The 16,544-nt window shown below is 46.5% G+C and overlaps 1 long non-coding RNA gene across 1 annotated transcript; it reads left to right on the top strand.

Annotated features, from left to right (window-relative positions):
- The first annotated feature begins 14,187 nt into the window (after positions 1 to 14,187).
- LOC311124162 lies at positions 14,188 to 15,028 on the top strand. The gene is made up of 2 exons (XR_014612721.1): positions 14,188 to 14,308; positions 14,527 to 15,028. It is a non-coding gene; the product is annotated as an uncharacterized lncRNA (long non-coding RNA).
- The last annotated feature ends 1,516 nt before the right edge of the window (positions 15,029 to 16,544 follow it).

The following is a 16,544-nucleotide window of genomic DNA, read 5'->3' as shown; positions in this document are numbered from 1 at the left end:
ATGTCTCTTTACTGCACCTCTCTGTCTCCATGTCTCTTTACTGCACCTCTCTGTCTCCATGTCTCTTTACTACACCTCTCTGTCTCCATGTCTCTTTACTGCACCTCTCTGTCTCCATGTCTCTTTACTACACCTCTCTGTCTCCATGTCTCTTTACTGCACCTCTCTGTCTCCATGTCTCTTTACTACACCTCTCTGTCTCCATGTCTCTTTACTGCACCTCTCTGTCTCCATGTCTCTTTACTGCACCTCTCTGTCTCCATGTCTCTTTACTGCACCCTCTGTCTCCATGTCTCTTTACTGCACCTCTCTGTCTCTTTACTACACCTCTCTGTCTCCATGTCTCTTTACTGCACCTCTCTGTCTCCATGTCTCTTTACTGCACCTCTCTGTCTCCATGTCTCTTTACTGCACCTCTCTGTCTCCATGTCTCTTTACTGCACCTCTCTGTCTCCATGTCTCTTTACTGCACCCTCTGTCTCCATGTCTCTTTACTGCACCTCTCTGTCTCTTTACTGCACCTCTCTGTCTCCATGTCTCTTTACTGCACCTCTCTGTCTCTTTACTGCACCTCTCTGTCTCCATGTCTCTTTACTGCACCTCTCTGTCTCTTTACTGCACCTCTCTGTCTCCATGTCTCTTTACTACACCTCTCTGTCTCCATGTCTCTTTACTGCACCTCTCTGTCTCTTTACTGCACCTCTCTGTCTCCATGTCTCTTTACTACACCTCTCTGTCTCCATGTCTCTTTACTGCACCTCTCTGTCTCTTTACTACACCTCTCTGTCTCCATGTCTCTTTACTGCACCTCTCTGTCTCCATGTCTCTTTACTGCACCTCTCTGTCTCCATGTCTCTTTACTGCACCTCTCTGTCTCCATGTCTCTTTACTGCACCTCTCTGTCTCCATGGCTCTTTACTACACCTCTCTGTCTCTTTACTGCACCTCTCTGTCTCCATGTCTCTTTACTACACCTCTCTGTCTCCATGTCTCTTTACTACACCTCTCTGTCTCCATGTCTCTTTACTACACCTCTCTGTCTCCATGTCTCTTTACTACACCTCTCTGTCTCTTTACTGCACCTCTCTGTCTCCATGTCTCTTTACTGCACCTCTCTGTCTCCATGTCTCTTTACTGCACCTCTCTGTCTCCATGTCTCTTTACTGCACCTCTCTGTCTCCATGTCTCTTTACTACACCTCTCTGTCTCCATGTCTCTTTACTACACCTCTCTGTCTCCATGTCTCTTTACTGCACCTCTCTGTCTCTTTACTGCACCTCTCTGTCTCCATGTCTCTTTACTGCACCTCTCTGTCTCCATGTCTCTTTACTACACCTCTCTGTCTCCATGTCTCTTTACTACACCTCTCTGTCTCCATGTCTCTTTACTGCACCTCTCTGTCTCCATGTCTCTTTACTGCACCTCTCTGTCTCCATGTCTCTTTACTACACCTCTCTGTCTCTTTACTGCACCCTCTGTCTCTTTACTGCACCTCTGTCTCCATGTCTCTTTACTACACCTCTCTGTCTCCATGTCTCTTTACTACACCTCTCTGTCTCTTTACTGCACCTCTCTGTCTCTTTACTGCACCTCTCTGTCTCCATGTCTCTTTACTGCACCTCTCTGTCTCCATGTCTCTTTACTACACCTCTCTGTCTCCATGTCTCTTTACTACACCTCTCTGTCTCCATGTCTCTTTACTACACCTCTCTGTCTCCATGTCTCTTTACTGCACCTCTCTGTCTCCATGTCTCTTTACTACACCTCTCTGTCTCTTTACTGCACCTCTCTGTCTCCATGTCTCTTTACTGCACCTCTCTGTCTCCATGTCTCTTTACTACACCTCTCTGTCTCCATGTCTCTTTACTACACCTCTCTGTCTCCATGTCTCTTTACTGCACCTCTCTGTCTCCATGTCTCTTTACTACACCTCTCTGTCTCCATGTCTCTTTACTGCACCTCTCTGTCTCCATGTCTCTTTACTGCACCTCTCTGTCTCTTTACTGCACCTCTCTGTCTCCATGTCTCTTTACTACACCTCTCTGTCTCTTTACTGCACCTCTCTGTCTCCATGTCTCTTTACTGCACCTCTCTGTCTCTTTACTGCACCTCTCGGTCTCCATGTCTCTTTACTACACCTCTCTGTCTCTTTACTGCACCTCTCGGTCTCCATGTCTCTTTACTACACCTCTCTGTATCTTTACTACACCTCTCTGTCTCCATGTCTCTTTACTGCACCTCTCTGTCTCTTTACTGCACCTCTCTGTCTCCATGTCTCTTTACTGCACCTCTCTGTCTCCATGTCTCTTTACTACACCTCTCTGTCTCCATGTCTCTTTACTGCACCTCTCTGTCTCTTTACTGCACCTCTCTGTCTCCATGTCTCTTTACTGCACCTCTCTGTCTCCATGTCTCTTTACTACACCTCTCTGTCTCCATGTCTCTTTACTGCACCTCTCTGTCTCCATGTCTCTTTACTGCACCTCTCTGTCTCCATGTCTCTTTACTACACCTCTCTGTCTCTTTACTGCACCTCTCTGTCTCTTTACTGCACCTCTCTGTCTCATGTCTCTTACTGCACCTCTCTGTCTCATGTCTCTTTACTACACCTCTCTGTCTCCATGTCTCTTTACTGCACCTCTCTGTCTCCGTGTCTCTTTACTGCACCTCTCTGTCTCTTTACTACACCTCTCTGTCTCCATGTCTCTTTACTGCACCTCTCTGTCTCCATGTCTCTTTACTGCACCTCTCTGTCTCCATGTCTCTTTACTGCACCTCTCTGTCTCCATGTCTCTTTACTGCACCTCTCTGTCTCTTTACTGCACCTCTCTGTCTCCATGTCTCTTTACTGCACCTCTCTGTCTCTTTACTGCACCTCTCTGTCTCTTTACTGCACCTCTCTGTCTCCATGTCTCTTTACTGCACCTCTCTGTCTCTTTACTGCACCTCTCTGTCTCTTTACTACACCTCTCTGTCTCCATGTCTCTTTACTGCACCTCTCTGTCTCTTTACTGCACCTCTCTGTCTCTTTACTGCACCTCTCTGTCTCCATGGCTCTTTACTACACCTCTCTGTCTCTTTACTGCACCTCTCTGTCTCCATGTCTCTTTACTACACCTCTCTGTCTCCATGTCTCTTTACTACAACTCTCTGTCTCCATGTCTCTTTACTACACCTCTCTGTCTCTTTACTACACCTCTCTGTCTCCATGTCTCTTTACTGCACCTCTCTGTCTCCATGTCTCTTTACTGCACCTCTCTGTCTCCATGTCTCTTTACTACACCTCTCTGTCTCCATGTCTCTTTAATGCACCTCTCTGTCTCCATGTCTCTTTACTACACCTCTCTGTCTCTTTACTGCACCTCTCTGTCTCCATGTCTCTTTACTACACCTCTCTGTCTCTTTACTACACCTCTCTGTCTCATGTCTCTTTACTGCACCTCTCTGTCTCCATGTCTCTTTACTGCACCTCTCTGTCTCCATGTCTCTTTACTGCACCTCTCTGTCTCCATGTCTCTTTACTGCACCTCTCTGTCTCCATGTCTCTTTACTGCACCTCTCTGTCTCCATGTCTCTTTACTGCACCTCTCTGTCTCCATGTCTCTTTACTGCACCTCTCTGTCTCTTTACTGCACCTCTGTCTCCATGTCTCTTTACTACACCTCTCTGTCTCCATGTCTCTTTACTGCACCTCTCTGTCTCCATGTCTCTTTACTACACCTCTCTGTCTCCATGTCTCTTTACTGCACCTCTCTGTCTCCATGTCTCTTTACTACACCTCTCTGTCTCCATGTCTCTTTACTGCACCTCTCTGTCTCCATGTCTCTTTACTACACCTCTCTGTCTCCATGTCTCTTTACTGCACCTCTCTGTCTCCATGTCTCTTTACTGCACCTCTCTGTCTCCATGTCTCTTTACTACACCTCTCTGTCTCCATGTCTCTTTACTGCACCTCTCTGTCTCCATGTCTCTTTACTGCACCTCTCTGTCTCCATGTCTCTTTACTACACCTCTCTGTCTCCATGTCTCTTTACTGCACCTCTCTGTCTCCATGTCTCTTTACTACACCTCTCTGTCTCCATGTCTCTTTACTGCACCTCTCTGTCTCCATGTCTCTTTACTACACCTCTCTGTCTCCATGTCTCTTTACTACACCTCTCTGTCTCCATGTCTCTTTACTGCACCTCTCTGTCTCTTTACTGCACCTCTCTGTCTCCATGTCTCTATACTGCACCTCTCTGTCTCCATGTCTCTTTACTACACCTCTCTGTCTCCATGTCTCTTTACTACACCTCTCTGTCTCCATGTCTCTTTACTGCACCTCTCTGTCTCCATGTCTCTTTACTGCACCTCTCTGTCTCCATGTCTTTTACTACACCTCTCTGTCTCCATGTCTCTTTACTACACCTCTGTCTCCATGTCTCTTTACTACACCTCTGTCTCCATGGCTCTTTACTGCACCTCTCTGTCTCCATGTCTCTTTACTACACCTCTCTGTCTCCATGTCTCTTACTACACCTCTCTGTCTCCATGTCTCTTTACTGCACCTCTCTGTCTCCATGTCTCTTTACTGCACTCTCTGTCTCCATGTCTCTTTACTACACCTCTCTGTCTCCATGTCTCTTTACTACACCTCTCTGTCTCCATGTCTCTTTACTGCACCTCTCTGTCTCCATGTCTCTTTACTACACCTCTGTCTCTTTACTACACCTCTCTGTCTCCATGTCTCTTTACTGCACCTCTCTGTCTCCATGTCTCTTTACTACACCTCTCTGTCTCCATGTCTCTTTACTACACCTCTTTGTCTCCATGTCTCTTTACTGCACCTCTCTGTCTCCATGTCTCTTTACTGCACCTCTCTGTCTCTTTACTGCACCTCTCTGTCTCCATGTCTCTTTACTGCACCTCTCTGTCTCTTTACTGCACCTCTCTGTCTCCATGTCTCTTTACTACACCTCTGTCTCTTTACTACACCTCTCTGTCTCCATGTCTTCTTTACTGCACCTCTCTGTCTCCATGTCTCTTTACTGCACCTCTCTGTCTCTTTACTGCACCTCTCTGTCTCCATGTCTCTTTACTACACCTCTCTGTCTCTTTACTGCACCCCTCTGTCTCTTTACTGCACCTCTGTCTCCATGTCTCTTTACTACACCTCTCTGTCTCCATGTCTCTTTACTACACCTCTGTCTCCATGTCTCTTTACTACACCTCTCTGTCTCCATGTCTCTTTACTACACCTCTCTGTCTCCATGTCTCTTTACTGCACCTCTCTGTCTCCATGTCTCTTTACTACACCTCTCTGTCTCCATGTCTCTTTACTACACCTCTCTGTCTCCATGTCTCTTTACTACACCTCTCTGTCTCCATGTCTCTTTACTGCACCTCTCTGTCTCCATGTCTCTTTACTGCACCTCTCTGTCTCCATGTCTCTTTACTACACCTCTGTCTCTTTACTACACCTCTCTGTCTCCATGTCTCTTTACTGCACCTCTCTGTCTCTTTACTGCACCTCTCTGTCTCCATGTCTCTTTACTGCACCTCTCTGTCTCCATGTCTCTTTACTGCACCTCTCTGTCTCTTTACTGCACCTCTCTGTCTCCATGTCTCTTTACTGCACCTCTGTCTCCATGTCTCTTTACTGCACCTCTCTGTCTCCATGTCTCTTTACTGCACCTCTCTGTCTCCATGTCTCTTTACTGCACCTCTCTGTCTCTTTACTGCACCTCTCTGTCTCCATGTCTCTTTACTGCACCTCTGTCTCCATGTCTCTTTACTACACCTCTCTGTCTCCATGTCTCTTTACTACACCTCTCTGTCTCTTTACTACACCTCTGTCTCCATGTCTCTTTACTGCACCTCTCTGTCTCCATGTCTCTTTACTACACCTCTCTGTCTCCATGTCTCTTTACTACACCTCTCTGTCTCTTTACTGCACCTCTCTGTCTCCATGTCTCTTTACTACACCTCTCTGTCTCCATGTCTCTTTACTGCACCTCTAGGTCTCCATGTCTCTTTACTGCACCTCTCTGTCTCCATGTCTCTTTACTGCACCTCTCTGTCTCCATGTCTCTTTACTGCACCTCTCTGTCTCCATGTCTCTTTACTACACCTCTCTGTCTCCATGTCTCTTTACTACACCTCTCTGTCTCCATGTCTCTTTACTGCACCTCTCTGTCTCCATGTCTCTTTACTGCACCTCTCTGTCTCCATGTCTCTTTACTGCACCTCTCTGTCTCTTTACTGCACCTCTCTGTCTCCATGTCTCTTTACTACACCTCTCTGTCTCTTTACTGCACCCCTCTGTCTCCATACTACACCTCTCTGTCTCCATGTCTCTTTACTGCACCTCTCTGTCTCCATGTCTCTTTACTACACCTCTCTGTCTCTTTACTGCACCTCTCTGTCTCCATGTCTCTTTACTACACCTCTGTCTCCATGTCTCTTTACTGCACCTCTCTGTCTCCATGTCTCTTTACTGCACCTCTCTGTCTCCATGTCTCTTTACTGCACCTCTCTGTCTCCATGTCTCTTTACTGCACCTCTCTGTCTCCATGTCTCTTTACTACACCTCTCTGTCTCCATGTCTCTTTACTACACCTCTCTGTCTCCATGTCTCTTTACTGCACCTCTGTCTCCATGTCTCTTTACTGCACCTCTCTGTCTCCATGTCTCTTTACTACACCTCTCTGTCTCCATGTCTCTTTACTGCACCTCTCTGTCTCTTTACTGCACCTCTCTGTCTCCATGTCTCTTTACTGCACCTCTCTGTCTCTTTACTGCACCTCTCTGTCTCCATGTCTCTTTACTACACCTCTCTGTCTCCATGTCTCTTTACTACACCTCTCTGTCTCCATGTCTCTTTACTGCACCTCTCTGTCTCCATGTCTCTTTACTACACCTCTCTGTCTCCATGTCTCTTTACTGCACCTCTCTTCTCTTTACTACACCTCTCTGTCTCCATGTCTCTTTACTGCACCTCTCTGTCTCCATGTCTCTTTACTGCACCTCTCTGTCTCCATGTCTCTTTACTGCACCCTCTCTGTCTCCATGTCTCTTTACTGCACCTCTCTGTCTCCATGTCTCTTTACTGCACCTCTCTGTCTCCATGGCTCTTTACTACACCTCTCTGTCTCCATGTCTCTTTACTACACCTCTCTGTCTCCATGTCTCTTACTACACCTCTCTGTCTCCATGTCTCTTTACTACACCTCTCTGTCTCCATGTCTCTTTACTACACCTCTCTGTCTCTTTACTGCACCTCTCTGTCTCCATGTCTCTTTACTGCACCTCTCTGTCTCCATGTCTCTTTACTGCACCTCTCTGTCTCCATGTCTCTTTACTACACCTCTCTGTCTCCATGTCTCTTTACTGCACCTCTCTGTCTCCATGTCTCTTTACTACACCTCTCTGTCTCCATGTCTCTTTACTGCACCTCTCTGTCTCCATGTCTCTTTACTACACCTCTCTGTCTCCATGTCTCTTTACTGCACCTCTCTGTCTCCATGTCTCTTTACTGCACCTCTCTGTCTCCATGTCTCTTTACTGCACCCTCTGTCTCCATGTCTCTTTACTGCACCTCTCTGTCTCTTTACTAGCACCTCTCTGTCTCCATGTCTCTTTACTGCACCTCTCTGTCTCCATGTCTCTTTACTACACCCCTCTGTCTCCATGTCTCTTTACTGCACCTCTCTGTCTCCATGTCTCTTTACTGCACCTCTCTGTCTCCATGTCTCTTTACTGCACCCCTCTGTCTCCATGTCTCTTACTGCACCTCTCTGTCTCTTTACTGCACCTCTCTGTCTCCATGTCTCTTTACTGCACCTCTCTGTCTCTTTACTGCACCTCTCTGTCTCCATGTCTCTTTACTGCACCTCTCTGTCTCTTACTGCACCTCTCTGTCTCCATGTCTCTTACTACACCTCTCTGTCTCCATGTCTCTTTACTACACCTCTCTGTCTCCATGTCTCTTTACTGCACCTCTCTGTCTCTTTACTGCACCTCTCTGTCTCCATGTCTCTTTACTACACCTCTCTGTCTCCATGTCTCTTTACTGCACCTCTCTGTCTCTTTACTACACCTCTCTGTCTCCATGTCTCTTTACTGCACCTCTCTGTCTCCATGTCTCTTTACTGCACCTCTCTGTCTCCATGTCTCTTTACTGCACCTCTCTGTCTCCATGTCTCTTTACTGCACCTCTCTGTCTCCATGGCTCTTTACTACACCTCTCTGTCTCTTTACTGCACCTCTCTGTCTCCATGTCTCTTTACTACACCTCTCTGTCTCCATGTCTCTTTACTACACCTCTCTGTCTCCATGTCTCTTTACTGCACCTCTCTGTCTCCATGTCTCTTTACTGCACCTCTCTGTCTCCATGTCTCTTTACTGCACCTCTCTGTCTCCATGTCTCTTTACTGCACCTCTCTGTCTCCATGTCTCTTTACTACACCTCTCTGTCTCCATGTCTCTTTACTACACCTCTCTGTCTCCATGTCTCTTTACTGCACCTCTCTGTCTCCATGTCTCTTTACTGCACCTCTCTGTCTCCATGTCTCTTTACTACACCTCTCTGTCTCCATGTCTCTTTACTGCACCTCTCTGTCTCTTTACTGCACCTCTCTGTCTCCATGTCTCTTTACTGCACCTCTCTGTCTCTTTACTGCACCTCTCTGTCTCCATGTCTCTTTACTACACCTCTCTGTCTCCATGTCTCTTTACTACACCTCTCTGTCTCCATGTCTCTTTACTGCACCTCTCTGTCTCCATGTCTCTTTACTACACCTCTCTGTCTCCATGTCTCTTTACTGCACCTCTCTGTCTCTTTACTACACCTCTCTGTCTCCATGTCTCTTTACTGCACCTCTCTGTCTCCATGTCTCTTTACTGCACCTCTCTGTCTCCATGTCTCTTTACTGCACCTCTCTGTCTCCATGTCTCTTTACTGCACCTCTCTGTCTCCATGGCTCTTTACTACACCTCTCTGTCTCTTTACTGCACCTCTCTGTCTCCATGTCTCTTTACTACACCTCTCTGTCTCCATGTCTCTTTACTACACCTCTCTGTCTCCATGTCTCTTTACTACACCTCTCTGTCTCCATGTCTCTTTACTACACCTCTCTGTCTCTTTACTGCACCTCTCTGTCTCCATGTCTCTTTACTGCACCTCTCTGTCTCCATGTCTCTTTACTGCACCTCTCTGTCTCCATGTCTCTTTACTACACCTCTCTGTCTCCATGTCTCTTTACTGCACCTCTCTGTCTCCATGTCTCTTTACTACACCTCTCTGTCTCCATGTCTCTTTACTGCACCTCTCTGTCTCCATGTCTCTTTACTACACCTCTCTGTCTCCATGTCTCTTTACTGCACCTCTCTGTCTCCATGTCTCTTTACTGCACCTCTCTGTCTCCATGTCTCTTTACTGCACCCCTCTGTCTCCATGTCTCTTTACTGCACCTCTCTGTCTCTTTACTACACCTCTCTGTCTCCATGTCTCTTTACTGCACCTCTCTGTCTCCATGTCTCTTTACTACACCTCTCTGTCTCCATGTCTCTTTACTGCACCTCTCTGTCTCCATGTCTCTTTACTGCACCTCTCTGTCTCCATGTCTCTTTACTGCACCCCTCTGTCTCCATGTCTCTTTACTGCACCTCTCTGTCTCTTTACTGCACCTCTCTGTCTCCATGTCTCTTTACTGCACCTCTCTGTCTCTTTACTGCACCTCTCTGTCTCCATGTCTCTTTACTGCACCTCTCTGTCTCTTTACTGCACCTCTCTGTCTCCATGTCTCTTTACTACACCTCTCTGTCTCCATGTCTCTTTACTACACCTCTCTGTCTCCATGTCTCTTTACTGCACCTCTCTGTCTCTTTACTGCACCTCTCTGTCTCCATGTCTCTTTACTACACCTCTCTGTCTCCATGTCTCTTTACTGCACCTCTCTGTCTCCATGTCTCTTTACTGCACCTCTCTGTCTCCATGTCTCTTTACTGCACCTCTCTGTCTCCATGTCTCTTTACTGCACCTCTCTGTCTCCATGGCTCTTTACTACACCTCTCTGTCTCTTTACTGCACCTCTCTGTCTCCATGTCTCTTTACTACACCTCTCTGTCTCCATGTCTCTTTACTACACCTCTCTGTCTCCATGTCTCTTTACTACACCTCTCTGTCTCCATGTCTCTTTACTACACCTCTCTGTCTCTTTACTGCACCTCTCTGTCTCCATGTCTCTTTACTGCACCTCTCTGTCTCCATGTCTCTTTACTGCACCTCTCTGTCTCCATGTCTCTTTACTGCACCTCTCTGTCTCCATGTCTCTTTACTACACCTCTCTGTCTCCATGTCTCTTTACTACACCTCTCTGTCTCCATGTCTCTTTACTGCACCTCTCTGTCTCTTTACTGCACCTCTCTGTCTCCATGTCTCTTTACTGCACCTCTCTGTCTCCATGTCTCTTTACTACACCTCTCTGTCTCCATGTCTCTTTACTACACCTCTCTGTCTCCATGTCTCTTTACTGCACCTCTCTGTCTCCATGTCTCTTTACTGCACCTCTCTGTCTCCATGTCTCTTTACTACACCTCTCTGTCTCTTTACTGCACCCCTCTGTCTCTTTACTGCACCTCTGTCTCCATGTCTCTTTACTACACCTCTCTGTCTCCATGTCTCTTTACTACACCTCTCTGTCTCTTTACTGCACCTCTCTGTCTCTTTACTGCACCTCTCTGTCTCCATGTCTCTTTACTGCACCTCTCTGTCTCCATGTCTCTTTACTGCACCTCTCTGTCTCCATGTCTCTTTACTACACCTCTCTGTCTCCATGTCTCTTTACTACACCTCTCTGTCTCCATGTCTCTTTACTGCACCTCTCTGTCTCCATGTCTCTTTACTACACCTCTCTGTCTCTTTACTGCACCTCTCTGTCTCCATGTCTCTTTACTGCACCTCTCTGTCTCCATGTCTCTTTACTGCACCTCTCTGTCTCTTTACTGCACCTCTGTCTCCATGTCTCTTTACTGCACCTCTCTGTCTCCATGTCTCTTTACTGCACCTCTCTGTCTCTTTACTACACCTCTCTGTCTCCATGTCTCTTTACTGCACCTCTCTGTCTCCATGTCTCTTTACTGCACCTCTCTGTCTCCATGTCTCTTTACTACACCTCTCTGTCTCCATGTCTCTTTACTACACCTCTCTGTCTCCATGTCTCTTTACTACACCTCTCTGTCTCCATGTCTCTTTACTGCACCTCTCTGTCTCCATGTCTCTTTACTACACCTCTGTCTCCATGTCTCTTTACTACACCTCTCTGTCTCCATGTCTCTTTACTACACCTCTCTGTCTCCATGTCTCTTTACTGCACCTCTCTGTCTCCATGTCTCTTTACTGCACCTCTCTGTCTCCATGTCTCTTTACTGCACCTCTCTGTCTCTTTACTGCACCTCTCTGTCTCCATGTCTCTTTACTGCACCTCTCTGTCTCCATGTCTCTTTACTGCACCTCTCTGTCTCCATGTCTCTTTACTACACCTCTCTGTCTCTTTACTGCACCTCTCTGTCTCTTTACTGCACCTCTCTGTCTCCATGTCTCTTTACTGCACCTCTCTGTCTCCATGTCTCTTTACTGCACCTCTCTGTCTCCATGTCTCTTTACTACACCTCTCTGTCTCCATGTCTCTTTACTACACCTCTCTGTCTCCATGTCTCTTTACTACACCTCTCTGTCTCCATGTCTCTTTACTACACCTCTCTGTCTCCATGTCTCTTTACTACACCTCTCTGTCTCCATGTCTCTTTACTACACCTCTCTGTCTCCATGTCTCTTTACTACACCTCTCTGTCTCCATGTCTCTTTACTGCACCTCTCTGTCTCCATGTCTCTTTACTGCACCTCTCTGTCTCCATGTCTCTTTACTGCACCTCTCTGTCTCTTTACTGCACCTCTCTGTCTCCATGTCTCTTTACTGCACCTCTCTGTCTCCATGTCTCTTTACTACACCTCTCTGTCTCCATGTCTCTTTACTACACCTCTCTGTCTCCATGTCTCTTTACTACACCTCTCTGTCTCTTTACTGCACCTCTCTGTCTCCATGTCTCTTTACTGCACCTCTCTGTCTCCATGTCTCTTTACTACACCTCTGTCTCCATGTCTCTTTACTACACCTCTCTGTCTCCATGTCTCTTTACTGCACCTCTCTGTCTCCATGTCTCTTTACTACACCTCTGTCTCCATGTCTCTTTACTACACCTCTCTGTCTCCATGTCTCTTTACTACACCTCTCTGTCTCCATGTCTCTTTACTGCACCTCTCTGTCTCCATGTCTCTTTACTGCACCTCTCTGTCTCTTTACTGCACCTCTCTGTCTCCATGTCTCTTTACTGCACCTCTCTGTCTCCATGTCTCTTTACTGCACCTCTCTGTCTCCATGTCTCTTTACTACACCTCTCTGTCTCTTTACTGCACCTCTCTGTCTCTTTACTGCACCTCTCTGTCTCCATGTCTCTTTACTACACCTCTCTGTCTCCATGTATCTTTACTACACCTCTCTGTCTCCATGTCTCTTTACTACACCTCTGTCTCCATGTCTCTTTACTGCACCTCTCTGTCCCCATGTCTCTTTACTACACCTCTGTCTCCATGTCTCTTTACTGCACCTCTCTGTCTCCATGTCTCTTTACTACACCTCTCTGTCTCCATGTCTCTTTACTACACCTCTCTGTCTCTTTACTGCACCTCTCTGTCTCCATGTCTCTTTACTGCACCTCTCTGTCTCCATGTCTCTTTACTACACCTCTGTCTCCATGTCTCTTTACTGCACCTCTCTGTCCCCATGTCTCTTTACTACACCTCTGTCTCCATGTCTCTTTACTGCACCTCTCTGTCTCCATGTCTCTTTACTACACCTCTCTGTCTCTTTACTGCACCTCTCTGTCTCCATGTCTCTTTACTGCACCTCTCTGTCTCCATGTCTCTTTACTGCACCTCTCTGTCTCCATGTCTCTTTACTACACCTCTCTGTCTCCATGTCTCTTTACTACACCTCTGTCTCTTTACTGCACCTCTCTGTCTCCATGTCTCTTTACTGCACCTCTGTCTCTTTACTGCACCTCTCTGTCTCCATGTCTCTTTACTACACCTCTCTGTCTCTTTACTGCACCTCTCTGTCTCCATGTCTCTTTCCTACACCTCTCTGTCTCCATGTCTCTTTACTGCACCTCTCTGTCTCCATGTCTCTTTACTGCACCTCTCTGTCTCCATGTCTCTTTACTACACCTCTCTGTCTCCATGTCTCTTTACTACACCTCTCTGTCTCCATGTCTCTTTACTACACCTCTGTCTCTTTACTGCACCTCTCTGTCTCCATGTCTCTTTACTGCACCTCTCTGTCTCCATGTCTCTTTACTACACCTCTCTGTCTCTTTACTACACCTCTCTGTCTCCATGTCTCTTTACTACACCTCTCTGTCTCCATGTCTCTTTACTGCACCTCTGTCTCTTTACTGCACCTCTCTGTCTCCATGTCTCTTTACTGCACCTCTCTGTCTCCATGTCTCTTTACTACACCTCTCTGTCTCTTTACTGCACCTCTCTGTCTCCATGTCTCTTTACTGCACCTCTCTGTCTCCATGTCTCTTTACTACACCTCTCTGTCTCTTTACTACACCTCTCTGTCTCCATGTCTCTTTACTACACCTCTCTGTCTCCATGTCTCTTTACTGCACCTCTCTGTCGCCATGTCTCTTTACTGCACCTCTCTGTCTCCATGTCTCTTTACTGCACCTCTCTGTCTCCATGTCTCTTTACTACACCTCTCTGTCTCTTTACTGCACCTCTCTGTCTCCATGTCTCTTTACTGCACCTCTCTGTCTCTTTACTGCACCTCTCTGTCTCCATGTCTCTTTACTGCACCTCTCTGTCTCCATGTCTCTTTACTACACCTCTCTGTCTCCATGTCCCTTTCCCGTTACTCCACCATTCAGTCACATGCTTCTACCTCTGTCTACCCAGTGTTCCCCTTACCTGTGTTCCTAGTTACATTACTGTTGTAACTGGATAAGGAATCTCCATACTATAACAAGTAACGATCTACTGCATCCGTCTCTTCATTATCAAGAACCTATTCCCTCTTAGTTACATAATAACTACATGTTTTATCTATCACTCAACCTTTAACTCTTCTCCTGTCTCCGTCTCCAGGGTCGGGCTCTGTCTCGGGCCAAATCCCGCAGGAACCTGGACTTCCAGGACGTGTTGGACAAGCTGGCAGACAAGGGTATCGCCATCAGGGTGGCTTCGCCCAAACTAGTCATGGAAGAGGTAGGCTTCGCTTCGCCCAAACTAGTCATGGTCTCAGGGGGAAGACGTGTCCTGGATGAGCTTTAGCGGTCAGCCTCTTGAACACAGAAATAAAACTATTTTAAAAGAGCAGTATTTTACACACTACAGTGTGTTAAGGGATGGGTCACAGCTAGTGTTTCAGTGTGTGGTAAGGGATATTGTGTTAAAGGCTAACAGTATTGTCTTTCCATTTCCAGGCTCCGGAGTCGTACAAAAACGTGTGTGATGTTGTCAACACGTGTCACGATGCTGGAATCAGCAAGAAAGCCATCAAACTACGACCCATCGCTGTGATCAAGGGATGAGGCTGCACCGCTCTGCTAGTGATGCTATAGGCCATGGCACTCCGTCCAGGAGCCAATCAACCAGGCAGAGAGCAGAGCAGCCAATGGAGAACTGTCTGACTGCGAGTGAGCACGTCCCATCTTCATAAACTGACTTGACAAGGGATCAGTTTCCTCAGCTAAACATGATTTTTGACATGGGTGATGATTTTGTTTGTCCGTTGAGTGATCAATGAAATTGGACAGGAGCTCATCCTTCCCAATCCTTTTTAATATTCTGGAAGCTTGAGAGGGTGAAGGGTCTTGGGTTTTATTTTTCTGTTTTTCTTTCATTGTAAATCACTGTGGAATAGAACCTTGAGATTCAGGTTAACCACAGATAATAAAATACAAGACAACAGATTTATCAAATGCATTTAATGCCCTGGTAGTCGCTTTGTTCAAAACTCTGAAGAAATGACACACAACACTAGACCAGGGCTGTCCAACCCTCGTCCTGGAGATCTACCGTCCTGGAGGTTTTCAGTCCAACCCTAATTTAGTGTATCTGATTCAGCTAGTTAAGGTCTCGTTGAGCAGCTAATAAGTAGAATCAGGTTTGTTAAATTAGGGTTGGACTGAAAACCCACAGGACGGTAGCTCTCCAGGAAGAGGGTTGGACTGAACCTCCAGGACAGTAGATCTCCAGGAAGTGGGTTGGACTGCCCTGCATGAAAGCTTCATTGTGAGGAGATAGTCTGACCTGGTTGTAGTTCCCAAACTATCATCTCCCTCACTATCTCTGTGACCCATTGGTAGTACAATCCCTGGTGCTGAAATACAAACGATTGATCGTGACTATGGATTAGTAAACACTTTATTGGTTCTAACAGACGAAGGTTTCTCAATCTCAAATCGACATTAAGGTACTCATGATGACTGCTCAATACAGGATGAACAAATTACCTCAATTGGCACAATGTTTTTTTTTCTCCAGTCTGCCAAACGTGATTGCCTTGAGTCTCTCCCCACAGCCCGTCTCGGTTCTGGGTGGAGAGATCTAACACCATATTGGATGCAATCTGGATCATCTTTATTTAAATCCACGTTGCATCATATCTGCATATCTATTAGACTGGTCTGGTCTGGAGGTAAGCTGGCTGGGGCCAAAGAGGAGTCATTTGTAACAATGGCAGGGGAGTTCCTTGCTAAACATACATTTAATCAAATACAAGGGAGGAGCGATAACCCACAGACACTCGGCCCTCCCGTGGAATGAGTTTTGACGCGTGGCTTATGCTATCTGAGTGACTCAAACATAACATAAAATGGGGGCCCCCATGCCATGACAAAAATACCACAAAACACCTAACGAATTCAAGGGCGATTACACTGAACAAAAATAAACGCAACATGTAGGTCCCATGTTTCAGGAGCTGAAATAAAATATCCCAGAAATGTTCCATACCCACAAGCTTATTTCACAAATTTGTTTACATCCCTGTTAGTGAGCATTTCTCCTGTGCCAAGATAATCCATCCACCTGACATTTGTTTTTCATTTTAGTCATTTAGCAGACGCCCTTATCCAGAGCGATTTACAGTTAGTGAGTGCATACATTTTTCATACTGGCCCCCCGTGGAAAACAAACCGACAACCCTGGCGTTGCAAGCGCCTTGCTCTACCAACTGAGCTACAGAGGGGACTATCAAGGTGTGGCATATCAAGAAGCTGATTAAATAACATCGTTACACAGGTGCACCTTGTGCTGGGGACAAAAGGCCACTAAAATGTGTGGTTTTGTGACACAACACAATTCCACAGATGTCTCAAGTTGAGGGAGCGTGCAATTGGCATGCTGACCGCAGGAATGTCCACCAGAGCTGTTACCATAAGCTGCATCCGTCGTTTTAGTGAATTTGGCAGTACATCCAACTGGCCTCACAACAGCA

This window comes from Coregonus lavaretus (genome assembly GCF_964263955.1).
Source record: "Coregonus lavaretus genome assembly, contig: HAP1_SCAFFOLD_1302, whole genome shotgun sequence".
NCBI lineage: Eukaryota > Metazoa > Chordata > Actinopteri > Salmoniformes > Salmonidae > Coregonus > Coregonus lavaretus.
This window is presented reverse-complemented; position numbering and strand designations above follow the sequence as displayed.